The sequence below is a fragment of the Heteronotia binoei genome, chromosome 12, assembly GCF_032191835.1.
Source record: "Heteronotia binoei isolate CCM8104 ecotype False Entrance Well chromosome 12, APGP_CSIRO_Hbin_v1, whole genome shotgun sequence".
Classification (NCBI taxonomy): Eukaryota; Metazoa; Chordata; class Lepidosauria; order Squamata; family Gekkonidae; genus Heteronotia; species Heteronotia binoei.
The window spans coordinates 27484326-27502458 of NC_083234.1; the positions used below are offsets into that span (position 1 = coordinate 27484326).

Genomic DNA, 18133 nt, shown 5'->3' on the forward strand with positions numbered 1-18133 from the left:
CAGGGCACAAGAAACGCAACAGGGCTGTACTTGATCCCGTTTCACTAACAAGCTTCTATGAGCTTTGGAAAACCATCATACATTTTACAATAGAGCAGAGCTTCAAAAATCTTAGCAACAACTCTACAGCATCATACCCCACTGAAGTCCCTCCCCTCCCTCTCCAAACCCAGCCTCTATAAGATCCATCCCCAAATCTTCAGGAATTTCCTAACCCAGAGTTGGCAACCCTACACAACAAAGATCAGTTCTCCTGAAGAAAATGGCTGCTTTGGAGGGGAGATTCTGTAGCTGAATACTACACTGAAGTCCCTCTATTCCCCAAACTCCACCCTTCCCAGACTTCACTCCCAAATCTCCAGGACTTTCACAACCCAAAGTTGGCAACCCCAATCAGAAATGCAGGGTACTGCCATGTGGATAGGACACACCGTTCATTCTGATCTTTTCCCTTATAGGAGCCTGGTTTGCCAAACTGGATGTTCCTGGAGAGTTAACACGGTAAATCCACCCTTTCCCTGCTTCCTCTTTCTTCTCTTTCTTCCCCCAATCCTGGCTTAATTCCTTGTGTAAACGTTGCCATCTCAAAGCATGCTTCTGGTGACCCTGTCTGGTGCTCTCCGCCCCCCCTCTACCAGGTCCCCCGGGAGGGCAGCCGCTGCCTTGATCTCTATGGCTGCGAGTGGTAACTGCTGATAATAATCTAACAATGAGCATTTCGGGTCAAGGTTAGAGATATTATTATGGCACACCGCTTTAGGTGTTATTGGGGGGTGGGATGGAAATGGATGGGGATTGAGACTAAAGAGGGCCCTTTTCCTGACCTTGTGTAAACTGCTGACACTCGGGTCACGGCTGTGCAAACAGAACCTCTCCCTACCTCACCCCCATTCTTTATTAACGCTGGCTTCATTTAGGGTTGCCAGGTCCCCCTGGCCACCAGCAAGGAGACAGAGGGAGTAGGGTTGATTAATCCGGGTCGGGGAATTCCTGGAGATTGGGGAATAGAGCCAGGGAAGGACAGGATCCACCCTCCGAAGCATCTGTTTTCTCCAGGGGAACTGATCTCTTTAGTCTGAAGATAAATTGCAATTCCTGGGGATCCCCTGGAAGCTGACATTTCTATTTTCATTCAAGTGTGATTGGGGAAGGCCTATGAACCCTCCATCACTGGTTCTGTGTGTCTATAGCAGAAGGCGTAGTTCCAAGCATACACAGGGATGAGGTCCGGGTACTTTCTCCTATTCAAGAGGCTAAACTGGGGAATTGGTCAAGTTTCTCAAAAGCTACAGCCTTCCAGCCTTTTAGGTGCATCTTCTCCTGCCTTATTGCACAGCAGCTGTTGACTCTTGCTGTTAAATTCAGCAGGACAAGTTCCTGCTTTGAATTGTAAACCTATCAGCAGAAAGGTGGTTTAAAAAACGGAATTAATCACACGGGGCAATGGCAGTGTGGTGTAGGGGGTCAGGATTCGATTAAGATCAGAGAGGTCCTGGTTCAAAGACCAGCCATGAAGCTTGCTGGGTGACCTTGGACCAGTCATTCTTTCTCAGCTTAACCTACCTTACAGGGCTGTTGTGAAGAGAAAATGGGGGAAGGGAGAACTATTTATGCCACTGTGAGCTCCTTGGCAGAAAGGTGGGATGAAAATGCATTTGATGGATAATAATACTTTTTTCTTGCTGAATTGGTAGGCCCTGTTGGGGGGGGGGGGGTTAAAGTTTCCACTTGCCCTGTCTGAAAAGAACGCAAAGGCAGGAGAGCTAGTGTGGTGGAATGGTTAAAGACCTGCAGTAGAATCTAGGAAAACCAGGATCGTCAGCTTCCTGGGTGACCTTGGGCCTGTTACATGCTCTCAACCTAACTTATCTCACAGGGTTGTTGTGAGGATAAAACAGAAGAGAATGACGTAAGCCATTTTGAGTCCCCATTGGGAAGAAAAGCGGGATATAAATACAGTAATAAGTAAAGAAATGTTTTAGATCTCCAGTTGTTAAGTAGGGGAAGACAGAGCATTGGTCATTTCAAGATCTGGAACCCACTTTTAACCCCAGCTAGCAGCAAGGGACCCTTTTAGCTGCAAACATATGACAGGAAGTCACTGGGCATCATAGTCATGTGACAGGAAATTTAGAAGGGGCCAGAGTCTACAAGCCTGCCTGTGATAAGACTGAATCCTTTTCACTGCAGAGTTCCTTTTCATTGTTTTCCTGCTGCTTCTATGAGAGGTAAGAGAATAAGAGTGTCTGGCACCCTTGGTCTTTATACATGTGGGCTAAGGTTGCAACTTGTGGGGTTTCCAAGAGTGGGGCCTGAGGACCTCCCAGAATTGCAACTGATCTCCAGACAACTGATATCACCTTCTCTGGGGTGGGGGGGATGGCTTATTTGGAGGGTGGATTGTATAACATTCTACCCCACTGAGAACACTCCCTTCCCCAGGCTTCACCCCCAGTAATTTCTCAACCCAGAGTTGGCAACCCTAGTTGCCAACCAGTAGCATATATGGAGTGGGAGCATTCCATGGGTGGACAATGGAGAAAATAGCATAATACAACGCACTAAGAATCCCTGTATCAGAGGGATTCCTAGAACTTTGTACAAAGCTCCCCTCTTTGAGTCCCCCGCCTCCACTGGGCAAGGGTGCAGGTTGGAGCATAGGGGCAGGAGGTTGACTGCCATAGCAGGCAACATGGCACATCAAATGTGCACTAGGGGCAGGTCGTCTCGAACAGCAGCAAACAAATGGCAGTTCTCGGGGGGCTCCATGACCCACCAAAGGATCATCTGGGGCTCAAGACCACTGAGACAGAGCATCCTTTCTTTCAAAAAAAAAACTCTAGGGAAGGATTTCTGTCCCAGAGTACAGAAGTTATGCTGTCCATTTACCCTGTTTCTCTGGGGTTGTTTGAAAGTACCCCTGGAATTTGTAGTGGCAGTTTAAACACCAAACTATTATTGACCATCTGCAGACCCTGAAATGGAAGGGACTTATCCAGGGCAGTTCTAAATGTAAAATGTAGCTCATGCCCAGATCACCCCCTATATAGCACAAGAATTCGTACTGGTTGCTGGCTAAGCAAAACCAACATGATGTATTGGTTTGAGTGATGGATAGGGTTGCCAGCTCCGGATTGGGAAATACCTGGAGATTGTCAGGGTGGAGCCTGAGGAGGGCAGGGTTTGAGAAGGTTGAAGGACTTCAGTGGTGTATAATGCTATAGACACTGCCTTCCAAAACAACCATTTTCCCCAGGGGAGCTGATCTCTGTCAGCTGGAGAGTCATGAAATAGCAGGAGACCTCCAGCCACCAGCTGGAGGTTGGTGACCCTAGTGATGGATTAGGATCTGGAAGAGTCAGGATCAAATTCCCGCTCTTGCCATGGAAGCTTTGCTGGGTGACTTTGGGCCATCCTGACATACCTCATTGCTGTGAGGATAAAATGGAGGTTGCTGTGAGGATAAAATGGAGGTGAGGAGAATGATAGACGCCACTTTGGGTCCCTGCTGGGGATGAAGGCATGATATAAAAGACATAAATAAATAAGCCCTGGCCCTGCCTGATTCCACGGGTGGCAGACAAAAGTATGTGGTGACCCCTGGTGACCCTCACAGTGTGATGATGTCATCTATTTGAGCCTGTGTTGGAAACTGGACGCTATGGTTACAGTTGTAGAGCCAGGTGTTCTGACTATCTTTCTTGGTTGCAACTGAGTGGGGGCAAGTTTCTTCCCCTCCTTCCATAATTGCCAGCCAGATATGGAATCTGTTGACTCTTGAGCTCTGAAAAGCAGATGTAAACACAACTTATCTCCCCGCCGCCACCACCCCACCAGATGCCTGCTTCCTTTTGCTAAGGAAAGCCATCAGTAATATTTTAATGACCAGCACCATCCAAGATAATGAACCAGCTGAATTGGCAATACTGTCTTTGAAAGAACAACATTCCCTTTAGTTGCCACTCAAACCTCCTAGTTTTCTGGTTGGGCATGCAAGACAAAAGTCTGACAGTGATGGATAAAGCCCAGCTGGATTCTCCATGCTTGGTTAATAATTTAAGGAACTGGTTGTCTTCAATTCTCACATGCCTGTTCCTGCTCTTGTCAAGGTAAATCTCTGGTTCCTTCCTTCAGGCCAACAGGCCCTTCAGTGGAGGCATAAGGTTAACAGCCAGAGGGGATCTGCCTTCCGTAATTAAAATAACAAACCCCTTCTCTGGTTACTGTAATAGGAAAATACAGGACCCATCCTTTATTCCTGGCCTGGAAAGTTCCGCAGAGAAAAATACTTCACCTTCTCCAAGTATCTCATAGTGAAAACTCAGGGCAGAAAAGGCTGGCGATCTTGCAAGCACTCTTCTTCCCAAGGATTTTACAGCAACCCCACAAGATCTTTCCAAATCCACAATTTAGCAAGAAAGACTGGGATTGGCTCAGTTCTATTCCAAAAATGGTCTGTGAGGGGTTTCCTTAAGCATATATGGCAGAGCTTCCCAATTCAATCTCAGGTTCATACTAGGTAGTGTTTATTTATTGAGATATTTATCAAGTTGTTTTTCCCTTTACCATTTGATCATCACAACAACCCTGTGCGGCAGGTTAGGCTGAGAGTAGCTAAGTGGGGATTCAAACCAGGGACCTCCAGATTACACTTGAACCACACCATCCTGGCTACTGTTACCAATATCCAACTCCTCTTTGCTGTTTTTGACCACCACAGCTGTGGTTTGTTAAATCATCACCCTGGAAAATTCTGTCATCCACCGCAAGGCACAAGTACATATCACTAAAATAGATTTACAGTTAATTCTCAACATGGAAGTTCAGCTTAGTTATTATCAGTTCAGTTTATTTTTGGTAGTGACTTTCTCCCTCTTGCTCTCTATATGATGTTACAACTGTTCAGATTTATGTTCTGAAAAATAATCCACTGGTTCAAAGTTTAAGATTTACTCCTTGAGTCCATCTGAACCCAAAGATAAGATTTATCTTGAATGACATGAAGAACAGCTATGAGGAAATCGCTCCTGTGTCAAATGAATGTCGACTCTGCTTTAGCCACATTAAATGCTATTTTATCTCTCCTGAAACCACTTTATTTGAAGCGTCCTTTTGAAGGACATCCTGGGTAAACCCTTCTGGTTCCATCAAGCGTGCCTCATGGTTTGATAAGGTGTAGCTTGGTTAAGCAGGAACTACAATGGAAGCTCAGAGAATTTTAGAGAAACAACATTGTTTTGATTCTGGGAGAATTTTTGGCTCTTAAAAAACACTATAAGGAATTGACTAGGTTACAGAAAACTGAAGAACTGTGTAATGCAACAAATAGCAGCTACCAGTTCTAATGGCAGCTCAGCATTCAATGGGTCTATATAAATCAAATCCTTTAAAAACTTAAGTTATATTCCTTCTTGCATTTTCCCACAGGTCGGGGGAACATATTTTAAGAGTTTGTTTTTCACTAATAGAAATGTTTTATCATCAGACCTTTCATTTTAAATTATTGTTTACCAAACTGGCCAGCTATTATTCCCTTGGAAATTGAGGATTTAATAGTTAGTCTTTGCTCAGGGGAAACTCCTGGTGTTGATCTTATTCCAAAAGTGTTGCTTAAGATTAAACCATGTTGGCGGGCAGAAATTTTCGATCCTTTGTTTACTTGCCAAGGGTTATCCCAAAATCATGGAGGCTATCTTATCTCTCCTAAAACCACTTTATTTGAAATGTCCTTTTGAAGGACATCCTTGGGTAAACTTTTCTGGTTCTATCAAGCATGCCTCATGGTTTGATAAGATGTAGCTTGGTTAAGCAGGAACTACAATGGAAGCACATGGAATTTAAGAGGAACATCTGACCCCATCTGACCCTGATTACTATTGGCCGATCAGTTGATTGTCATGTTTAGGCAAATGTATTCTTTGGCTGGAGCAACAGAATATTTTAGGATGGGAACAAATTGTCTTCAGGAGAGATAGTTCAACCTTGGATCATTGTCTATTCATCCCACTAGACATTAAAATATACACATTTTTCATATGGTATTCTTTATCTAGAGTTTATTGACCTAATGGAGGCTTTTGATTCTGTCCCCTGGACTAAATTGTGGGAGAAGCTGCAATTGATACAAGGCTATTATGGTTAATACATTGTTTTGTATTCTGACGCTACTGCTCAGGTTAGTTGTGGACAGGGGGCTGGGGCTGAGTTTTCTGACTTATTCAGCCTTGAACTGCTGGCTCCATATCTATTTAATTTATACTACAATGATCGGTCAAGCCATTTTGATCAATCCTGTCATCTTCCTTGTCTAGCACACTATAGTTTTCCTATTTTACTGTATGCAGACAATGCAATCTTATTATTCCGCACTCGTATTGGTTTACAGAGACCCTTAAAGCTTGTTTCTGACTGTTGTTGCAAATAAGGCTTGACAGTAAACAACCAGCAGTCCAAGCTACTTTAAAATAGAATCTTAAAACATACTGGTGCCACTGGGACTCAGCTTTATTCTGCTGCTTGAGACCAATGTGGCTACTCATCTGAACCAAAAACATACTGTTGGCTATTGAAGGGGGGTGAATCAGAACAAGTTAAAGAATCTTCTTATCTTGGAATCTTATTTGCATCTAATTTAAACTGAATTCCACATCAAAAATTTGTGAGAAACAAAATCAAATCCTGTATTGGGGGTATTTTGAGTTCCTTTTGATCAAGGAGAAGGAGATATGAACCAGGGGCTATTCAGGTTTTTAGAGATAATCCCTATTATCTTATATGGGGTGGCAATAAGGATTAAGGTGGTAATGGAATCTATCAACTTTCCATTTTTTTACTTCCTTAAGAAGCTGCTAAATATACCAAACTGCGTTTCTGGTGTCACTTTGCATACTGAATTTGGTCAGCCATCACTGGAGGCTAGGGCATGGATACTTGCATTTAATCTGCACTTAAAATTACTTTTCGGCATCAAGAGCTATCTGGCCTTATTGAAGGAAGATTCTTATCAATCATCATGGCTTAGGATCATGGACAATAAATTGTTGGCAATTGGTTTTACCACTGAATCTATCAAGGATTTGAGGCTTGCTGAATTATCAATTACAATTAAAAAACGAATTAGGCCAATTGATTAGAATAGTTCTATTCATAGTGCTCAATGAGTTTGTTCCTTACAATTTGTTGGAATACTTCCCCCAATTCTCTTGCCTCCTATGCCTATTGTCTGAGCTCACCTGGTCTACTCAGGGGTGTTACTCTTGCTAGAGTGAATGTCTATTCAACAGCGGTTATGAAAAGCCTCTTTTTTGCATTTTCCCTACTTTGATGGAATTTGTTCTTGCTCATTTGTTAAAATAGATTCAGTCTCTCATATTATATTGGAATGCCCTGTATATATTCTAAACTAAGATGGCATTTTATTCTATGGTGGCTGGTGAATATTAATGATTTTAATCTAAGCAGAGTGGTCTCCTTCCTACTCTCAGATCAAAATCCTAATAGAACCTTGGATGCTGCCAAAAAAATTATCCTTTTGTCTTCTGGGAAATAGAAATTATAAATGAAATATCAGATAATTATACTGCTCAAGGCATTGTGTTATAGAGCTTTTATTTGACAAAGGAAAGGAAAGTTCCATTTATTTCAGTTCCTGTCCAGTGAGCATAGTACATAAACCAAACATCATAGGTCTTGGACCATAATTAAAATGCCATTTTACATATACATGACTCTTTAAAAAAAAATTCAGTCTAACTGCGATAAGAATTTTGCCACTGAGATAATATAACCTGTTCATGTGTACCAAGAAGCAAATATGAAACCATGTATTTGGGTGATCTACCAGAGAACTGAGAAATCAAGAGCATCATCAAATTAAAGAATGAGGACTGTAAGATAATGATACATGCAAAAGCTTAGTTATCATGGCCAAAGTCATCGATAGACTTGCCCTTTGTGAATTTGTCTAGTTTTTTTAAAAGCTGCCTACACTAAGGAGCACCACAATATCTTGCAATACTGAATTATGTGAGTTATATGTTGTACGAAGAATTTGTTTTGTCACTCCAGAATCTACTTTATTAGGAGATTCTCTGATTCCCCTGTTCCTCTGATTTATCTCTGCTCCTTAGTTCTTTGGGATTTTCAAGGGTAACTCTCCTCACTTGCTCCATCTCCCTCCCCTGGAATTACAGTTTATCTCTAGACTACAAGGAACAGTTCCCCTGGAGAAAATGGCTGCTTGGGAGGGTGGACTCTATGGCATTGTACCCCATCGAGGTCCCTCCCCTCTCCAAACCCTGCCTTCTCCAGGCTCCACCCCCAAATCTCTATCACCCAGGAATCAGTTGTAATTCTGGGAGATGTGCAGGTCCCTCCTGTAGGTTGGAAACCCTATCTGGGAGGCCCATGTTTAGAGTCACACTCAGCCTTGAAACTCTCTGGGTGACCATGGGCCACTTGGTTTCTCTAGTTTAACCTACCTCACAGGAATGTTGCAGGGCACACTGGAAGAAGGGGGGGGGACTGTATGTGCCACCCTAAGCTCCCTGGAAGAATGGTGAAATAAGAATGCTGTTAATAAGTAATTCTATACTCGGGGGAGTGATCTTTATAGGATTGTAGCAAGGATTGCTACAGTGCTGAAGTGCTTTGAAAGCCCAGTCAAAATGCAAAGCTGTGATTCTCAGACAACACCATTTATCTTTCATTCATTTATTTTTAAAACCCTGCTAGAAATAACTGTAACTGTCTGCCAGTCCAAGGTTGTGCAGCCCCACTAGGGTTGTCAACTCTGGGCTGGGAAATTCCTGGCAATTTGGGGTGGAACCTGCAGAGGACAGGTTTTGGGGAAGGGAAAGAACTCAGTGGGATATAATGCCAAAAAGTCCACCACCACCCCAAGCAGCCATTATCTCCTGGGGAACTAGGGACGCCAGCCTCCATGTAAGAACTAGAGATGCCAGCCTCCCCTGGAATTACAGCTCATTTCTAGACTACAGAGATCAGTTCCCCTGGAAAAAAGGGATGCTCTAGACCAGAGGTCCCCAACCACCTGGTCACGATCCAGTAGCAGTCCCTGGACTGATAGCAACTGGGCCGCACCACCCCTTTTGCCCGCTCAGGACCTGGATAGACAAAAGAGGCAGTGTGACCTCGCTCTGAAGCTGCAGGGGAGGCAGCCTCCGAGCGAGGCAGGGCAGCCCCACCGGCTCTTTTGCCTGCCCATGACTGGGCAGACAAAAGAGGCAGCATGGCCTCACTCCGAAGCTGCTTCCCCTTGCAGGTTTTGAAGAGGGGAGAAGAGGATGAATCCAGTAGCGGCGCAGAGAAGAGTAATGAGAACAGCGAAAAAGAATATGTTGTATGGAATCAGGTTCCTTAAAGAGGCAGGAGCAAACCCTTTCCTTGAACAATTGTCTTCCAGGAAACCAGTCCCTGGTGCCAAAAATGTTGAGAACTGCTGCTCTAGGCAGTGGACTATTTGGCATTGTACCCCATTGAAGTCCCTGGTTTCCTGGAAGACAATTTTTCAAGGAAAGAGTTTGCTCCTGTCTCTGTAAGGAACCTGGAGGTTGGCAACCCTAAACCCCACTAAAGGCACCCTCTTTACCCCAAGAATAGTGATGGGCTGCGGTGTGTGCATTTTGGGAGCCACAATAAAGTTCCCTGTAGGAGTACTCCGGTGTGGTATGGAAGCAGCTGTTTTCTTAGTCACCGCAATTTGACTGATATGGTTTTTATTGCTACCACAGAAGCTATTCGCATGTAAACGTTGCTCTAAAATTTTATAGACCTTGCTGTCTCTTGTATTAACCTTGCTGTATCGGAAGAGGATTTTCCAAAGGCAGCCATCTCCTGAAATGAGAATCCAGTCCTGCTTCACATCAAAAATGATGCGCATGTCAAACATTTGAAATGCCAGGAGGGACCAAAATCAGAGCGAGCGAATTCCCCCCCCCTCCTTCCACATCAAACAGCTATGCATCCACCTTCTGTACCTCCAAACAGGAGACCCGATCCTTTGGCTATCTGGAGTCAGGATGCCATAACATAATGGGCAGCCAGCCAGTAATAATATTCTCATTCCCAGCGGAAATCCCGAACTCTTTCATTTCAGTGTCCTCAGCTATGCTTTCTACAAAGAAGTCATGAAATTTAAAACTCAGCATATAAACCCTGGGAGAACATCAGCCGAGCATGTCAGCTGGGGAGGGAGATGTATAGGGGGAGACGTACACCTTAAAATGGCCTTTCCCTGTTTACAATCTGTCGAAATTTTAAAGATCTCTTTCTTGGAGGTGACAAAGAGATCTGTCCGCAACAAACAAAGACCATTTATCCGAGTAGTCTTTTTTTTTTTTAAAGCATACAAATCTAAGCAACCGTGATCAGAACGGTAGCTGGAGAAAAGACAAGATGGTTTGGGAGTGTTGGCCCATTCTCGTTGTCTCCCCTCCCCTGGATGCCCCCCATGCTGGCAATTCGAAATTGATGACTGTGGGTGATGTGCATGTGTGCAATGCCCCGCCCCGTTGGCATTTTAAAAGTGGCTTATTGAGACAGCGTGCTTTTAAATTGCAAAGGATTAGCAGGCAGGGTCCAGCGAGACAAAAAAAAAATTCATTAATTCTAAAGTGACACTGTTTCTTTAAGAAGGCCTCACGGTACAGGACAAGGGTTGGATCGAGCTGATTATGGACTCCTGTTCTCATCAATCTCGCTCTCTGCGGGAAGGTAGCGGAAGCCTAGCCCCAGACTCTGGCTTGGCGTTTGGCTGATCCTGGGCTGAAGTTTTTTCTCAGGCTCCCTTCTCTTGGAGAGGAGGGGGGGAAAGGAAGCAGGGGACTCACTTGGGGCACATACAGGCAACTGTAGCATAGAGCCATGTTCTCACTGGTGGCAAGACTGCTTTCTGCACGAAAACTTCTCGAACCAGAACCCTGCCGTTATTCAGCTGGGCTGGCCCGGTCCTGCTGGATTATCCCAGAGCAGGGTGTGAGATATCAAAGTTGGAGGAGCCAAGCAATGTCAGCTCCGCTTTGTGGGATTCACTCCCATGAATGCATGAAAGGCTCCCTGTACAAACTGCATTAGATGCGCTCCAAATGTTCATTCCTGATTGGTCACGCTCTGACCCGCAGCTGCATTCCCTGGCTGGAGGAGTGAAAGATGCACTGTGGCTTTGTTCTGCCAAAATCAGGGCTTGGAACCATGACAGGACGATCATATTACTGAAATGGAGGGTCATCTGGAGAAAAATGATCCTTGCTGTGACTTGAGGGCTGTGCCCCTCCTTGAGAGGACAAAACACCCAAGGCCTGGCGCTGTTTACCATTGAGATGCATTCGATGAGTCCTGGATGGAAAATGAGGATCCAGTGCTGAACAGCATCATGCTGTTCCCATTGCATCTATGACATCTCTGCATACAAATATCTTTCTAGGATTTCTTTGCCTTTGGTCTTTCCTGTGTAAATTTAAACAGGGATTTTATCTTCCTGCTCAGGTTACAAAGAATGGTCATATTTAGTTTATTCAGTTGCGCCAGGGCTTTTTTTGTAGCAGGAACTCCTTTGTATATTAGACTACACCCTGCCCCTGATGTAGCCAGTCCTCCAAGAGCTTATAGTAGGCCTTTTAAGAAGAGCTCTGTAAGCTCCTGGAGGACTGGCTACATCAGGGGTGTGTGCCCTAATATGCAAAGGAGTTCCTGCTACAAAAAAGTCCTTAGTTGCGCTAGACACAATCTTTCATCCAGGCTCATGACTAAAAGCCTGGCCATTTAGACCTGCAGTTTCCGGAAAGTATATCCTTGATGGTAGAGAAACCCGTCTGTTGTCATTCTGAGACTAGTGTCTCTCCCCCACCAAGTTTCTAGTGCTCATGGAGAAAGGATGAAAACTATTAAGGTGTGTAATCTGACACAAGGCAATTGTTGGACAGGGCTGTGTGTATTCTAAGAGTGTGCAAGGATGGAATGGCCCCTTAAATAAACCTGAATTCTGCGAAAAATCCAAATTTATTTCAACCAATCAGATTCATATATGCAAACAAAAAATCTGCATAGTTTGGAAGTCACACTTCACTCATAGTTGGCATGGGTTATGAAATTTGTATCAAGAGATCTGTTTTATTCATCGTCGTATTGTATGCACTTCCAAGCTGAACTCATCTAAGTACTAAAACAGGCATAGTAAAAAAAAAAAAAAGTGTTAGTTGCCTCACTTTTCTTATGGGCAGAGGTCGTAGATTTTAGTAGTTAATATGCTAAGCAGAAATTTGGATTCCTGGTGTAGGAGAAACAGCACCTGTTGCTTTTCTGCCTGCAAAATGACTGACACCAAGCCCCAGTCAGGAAAAAGTGCTGAGCTGCAGCAGTCTGTAAATGGGAAAACTGAAATTAAGAAACTTGCATCAGCAAACTAAAGTCAGTGTGCACACTCAGGAGTGTGCTCACACTCACTTCAAGAGAAGAGAAAGCATTGTGCAAAGACATCTTCCCAAGGCTGGGACCTGTCACTGTGGTCTCTCACAATGTGAGCTTTCTGCTGCTGGTTCAGTGTAGGGTTCCCAACCTCCAACTAGGGCCTGGAGATCTCCTGGGATTACAATTGATCTCCAGACTACAGAGATCAGTTCCCCTGGAAAAGTGGCTGCTTTGGAGGGTGGACTGCATGGCATTAGACCCTGCTGAGGTCCCTCCCTTCCCCAAATGCCACCCCTCCCCAGGCTTCACTCCCAAATCACCAGGAATTTTCCAATCTGGAGTTGGCAACACTAGTTGAACTTCCTTAAACAGGAGCAGATTGAATCTGGATAGCATCTACTGGAAAGTCAAAGTGTCCAGTTACTCCCAGAATCCCCCATTCCCTAGCAGCTTTCAAAGTAGCTGGCACTGGCAGTGCCTTGCAGGAAATCCAGTTTGATATGAATGAGCCAAAGGGGAAATATCCAGAGTTAGACACATATTTTAGCTCTTTTCTGAAGTCAACTAGAAGCCATGGATCAAATTGCCTTCTCCTCTTACATTGCATCAGTCTACAAGCCAAATCCTGATTTTTGCTTGACTGCAGGATGTGTATAGCCCTCTGCAGACGTTAGAGTGGTGTTCCATTTCAGAGAAGTGGAAACCCACCAGCCATGTGTTAGGGAAGTGTCTGTTTAGTTATTTGCTTCATTTTTAGGGTTGCCAGCTCCAGGTTGGGAAATACCTGAAGATTTTAAGGGCAGAGCCTGGGAAGGATGGGGTTTGGGGAGGGGGGACCTCAGCAGGGTATAATGCCTCAGAATCCACCTTCTGAAGCTGCCATTTTTCTCCAGGAGAACCAGAGATCAGTTGTGATAGCGGGAGATCTCCAGGTGGCACCTATTTTATAAACTACCTGTCTCAACAATTGGGATGTAAAGTGGCTTACATGGTAGCCTGCTCCTCCATTTTATCCTCACAACGAGCCTGTGAGGTAACTTAGACTGAGAGAGTGTGAATGGCCCAAGGTCACCCAGCATGGTTCCATGGCAGAGTTGGGATTTGAACCTCTCTTTAACCACTACACCGCACTGAGGCCGTATCATGTGAATAGAGTAATGTGTTAATACCTGCATGGAAAATCCTATTCATATGATACAATTGGGATGTAAAGTGGCTTACATGGTAGCCTGCTCCTCCATTTTATCCTCACAACGAGCCTGTGAGGTAACTTAGACTGAGAGAGTGTGAATGGCCCAAGGTCACCCAGCATGGTTCCATGGCAGAGTTGGGATTTGAACCTCTCTTTAACCACTACACCGCACTGAGGCCGTATCATGTGAATAGAGTAATGTGTTAATACCTGCATGGAAAATCCTATTCATATGATACAAGGATTGATTACCAACCTTGTAAACCTTATCGGTATGTGGTGCAGACTATGCTGGTCCATCTGTACCACCCTGACCTTTGCAAGCATCTGGGCACTTTTGGAATTTTGAGAAAGAATCTTGGGTATCAGTCACAAAATAGCTGTTATGGGTGGCAATTGCAAAAGGTTAGGAGATCCCAGGCCAATCCCCCTCCTTTATAGCATAGCTAGTTCTGAATGGCTGCTTCCTGCACACCCAAACTGAGGTCTTCTGAAGCAATCCCTGCTCCAGTGAGTTGAAGGAAAATCAGGATTGGCTCTTTGCTTTGGGAGGGAAGGTGTTTGGGGGAAGAAGCAAGTGGGTACCAGGGAAAAAACCCACTGCTGGCCTCCATGGTATCCATTGAGGATCACTGTGATCAGACGATAAGAAATGGATTAGAAAAATTGATTGAATTTCTAGACTGGCTTCCTGGTATGTGGAAACGTTGCAGCCAATGCTGGATTAAACCCTGTGGAGGCCCCAGGCAGTCAAAATCTTGGGGGGCCCCTTGCAGATTATCTCAGAGTATGAATGCCTGCCCCACCACCCACAGCCCCCGCTGCAACCTGCAGGCACCTTCTTAAAAACCCCTTTTAAGCTGCAGGGGAGAGGCATAGAGCAGCAGTCATACCAGGTAAGTTAGGCAAAGAGCAGCTCAGTTGCTGGCTGTACATGCAGGCTGGGAGGGCTGCAAGCAGGGGGAAAGCCAAGGGGGGAAAGTCAGCCCAGGGTCTCTAAAGGTTTGGGGGCCCACAGCCCAGTGCCTACTTGGCCTAATTGTTAATCCAGCTGTTTGCAGCTGTGCAGAACTCCACATCATTCAGAATGGAAAGGTAGCTAGTTTCTGGTAACAGAGAAATGAAATGTGGTGCCTTTCACGGAGACAGATCAGGATGGATAGCTGTTATTCTGTTGTAGCAGTAGAAAAGAGCAAAAACGCTACTGGACTTGTTCTTTTCTAGAGAAACTAATGACTTTAGGATGTGTTTCTCTTGGCCTAGTCAGCACAGTTTTAGTTTATGTCGAATCTCAGTAGTTGATGGAAAATGTAGTTCTAGAAAGAGCATCAAGTAACATTTCTAATTACGTTGCTGATTGTTATTGGGCAACAAAACTCTCCATGTCTTGGCATAATTCCCCTAAAATTGTGGACAAGTCGCCAGCCTCACAAAGATAGATTCAGGTTGGCAGCCGTGTTGGTTTGAAGTGGCAGAGCAAAGTTTGAGTCCACTGGCATCTTTAAGACTAACGAAATTTTATTCTGACTTATACCCAGAATGAAAGTTTGTTGGGTTTTAAAGGTTCCCTGGACTCAAACTTTGTTCTGCAGCCTCACAGAGGGGAGGGGTCAGTGGCTAAACGTTGCTACTGTTTGCAGTGCATTGTAGGCTAGGAGGGTAAAAGTCAAAATGTCATCCTCATTAACGACATGCCTGTGCACGTGCATATAAACTGAAAATTCATCATCTCCTCTGCTTCTCTGTCAACCTGTAGAAACCCTGCCCCCCTCTCTTTCTGGTGAAGGGTTTGAACAACGTATATACGCGAGGCTATAATGACTGCCACTAAAAAGGAGGAGTGATTTGTTACAGTGCCTTTCAGTTCCATGCTTTGCCTGTAGCAAGCTCTGGAATCCATCAATGTAAGGAGGGGGGTGGTTTTACAGCTTGCTGGTGTTAAATATAGTTGCTAAATCTCCATGTTAACCCTGGTGCTTCAGGTTACCAACTTTCCAACTGGCCTCTGTAGCAATTCCTTTGACAGCAGTTCCATTGGCAAAGATTAGCATGGGCAATAACATTTATCTCCACTCCACACAATGCTTCACCAGCTCGCAGATTTTTTTTTCTTTCTCTAAATGCTGTTGTAAAAAGCACGTGTTGGGGTTTTCCCCCCTAGTTGGACGGCAGGCCTTTTATTTGCATATTTCCGTGATTTATTTTGCTTCTGCTAAGCATAGGACTCCAAAACGGAGCTGTTCCACTGGGCTTTTTGTCAAGGCAGCGAGTGTCCAAAGTCCATTCTCGGCCTTCCCTGCTGATATCTCTAGCCTGCTGGTCTGTGGCTCAAAACTCCATAGGGTTGCCAGGTGTGGCTTGGAAAATCCTTGGAGACTTTAGGGTGGATCCAGGATTGGAGAGGGTTTGGGGAGAAGAGGGGCCTCAGCAGGGGTCATTTTGTAGAAAAAGAGGTGGCGGAGCTCATTAGCACAACTCAATTGCATATGTCACACACCCCTGACATCACCAGAAGGTGTACTAAATTATATCAGCTCCCCATCTACCTTAAAATGCATCCTGAATTATAATTGTCATCATAAAACCTTGCTCCCATCCACTGTTCCCTCTAATCTGAGTTAGTGTAAGCTAGCTCACAGCTTTTTAGCCTCTGGCTCACACATTTTTGTCTTGATTCAGGAAAAATGACCCCAGAGCAAACTAATTTATGCAGCAGCTCACAACTTTAATGCCAGTAGCTCACAAAGTAGAATTTTTGATCGCAGGATTCCACTGCTTAGAAGGAGTATACTTTTTAAATTACTTTCTCTTTTATGGTTACAGTGGCAGGATGAAGATTTCCATCTGTCTGCTTTATATGTTTTGATTATTTTCCCTTTTTTGTGGGGAAAAATATTTAAAAGTTTGTCAAATCTTAGAGTTCAGAAAAATTCTCACAGGGGTTTGAACAGTGGAGCCCAGAAGCAAGTGTTGCGAGGGGGGGGGGTAAGAAAGAAAGAGCACAATAAAATTTAGAGGTTCTGGAGCTCTGCTCCTATGAGCTCCTGCCCAAAATGAGACCTGAGCCTCAGCATGGTACAATGCCATAGAGTCCATCCTTCACAGAAGCTGTTTTCTTCAGGGCAGCTGATCCCTTCCGGCTGGAGACCAGTTGTGAAAGCGGGAGATCTCCAGGCCCCACCTGGAGGCTGGCAACCTTAATACTCCACACCACCATTCAGAGGGCTTCCATCCTTCTTGTTATATAAAACTTCTGAAAATGTTTAATTGATTAAGCTTTAAATTTTTAAATGTTAACAGTTTGAACTTTATATTATTTTTGTCATGATACCTATGTGACCTTGTAAGCCACCCTGAGCCTGCTCACAGGGAAAAACCCTTATCAGCAAACCGACAGGGTTGCTAAGGGTCCAGGGAAATATAGCATGAGTTATGCTTGTGTCTTTGCTATCACTTAATTCACCAGGAACAGTCCCTGATTTCTGGGGCCTTTCCTTGTTTATTTGTTTTATTTACTTCAAGGCAGATAATTTTTTTAAAAATAGTCCAGTCAGACAGCAAGAGCTTCCAGCAAACAGTGCAATGGGATAAGGGTTACAGAACTGAAAAACAGTGCAAGCAACAATAATAAGACAACTGTCTAGGCCGGGCATGCCATAATGCAGATGAATAGGGTTCACCAACCTCCAGGTGGTCGCTGGAGAGCTCTTGGGATTACAGCTGATCTCCAGGAAATAGAGAAAATGGCCACTTTGGAAGGGGGACACTGTGGAATTATATCCCATTGAAGGATTTCCCCTCCCCAAATCCCACCCTTCTCAGGCTCCACCCCCAAAACCTCCAGGTATTTGCCAGCTAGCAGCTGGCAACCCTAGTTCTGAAAGTAGAATACAGTGCAGTTAGGGTTGCCAGGTCTGTGATGGAAAATACCTGGGGACTTGGGGTGGATCTGGGAGAGGGCAGGGTTTGGGGAGGGGAGGGGCCTCAGCATGTTACAATGGCATAGAGTCCACCCTTCAAAGCAGCCATTTTCTCCAGGGGGATCTCCCGGCCCCACCTGGAGGCTGGCAGCCCTAAGTGCAGTAAAAGGAAGGTAATATGTACAATAAGCATTGCAACAGGCTGCAGTCATCTCCCTTATAAAGCAACCTTCTCAGCTGTTCTGTCAGCTTTTTTAAAATGACCATCCTGGTTCGGGTGTCTCCAGCATATCCTTTTGCTATTTGTAGTGGCATGACAGTTTCCTCCCTGGAACTGAGGAAGTAAGCTGTCACTCCACTGCAAGTGTTCCCAGTAACTCACTGTCCCAATTCTGCCCCAGTTTTTGACTGGATGCAATTTTGTTAGAGTGATTTTCTGATGTTATCATTCTTCAGGATTCATATTCGTCACACAGTTTTTTCTTGGAAGTTAAATCGTGGAGTGAGGAAAGTCTCTCATTCATACATAGGGTTGCCAATCCCCAGGTGGGGGCAGGGGATCCCCCGGTTTGGAGGCCCTTCCCCCGCTTCAGGG

General features: G+C 44.7%; 1 protein-coding gene across 1 annotated transcript in view; it reads left to right on the forward strand.

Annotated features, from left to right (window-relative positions):
- The first annotated feature begins 482 nt into the window (after nt 1–482).
- Nucleotides 483–18133, forward strand: part of CDON (cell adhesion associated, oncogene regulated) — a 136276-nt gene continuing 118625 nt past the window's right edge. The window contains exon 1 of the mRNA XM_060250686.1: nt 483–501. The gene's annotated coding sequence lies outside the window, so the exon portion shown is untranslated. The remainder of the gene's footprint in view (nt 502–18133) is intronic.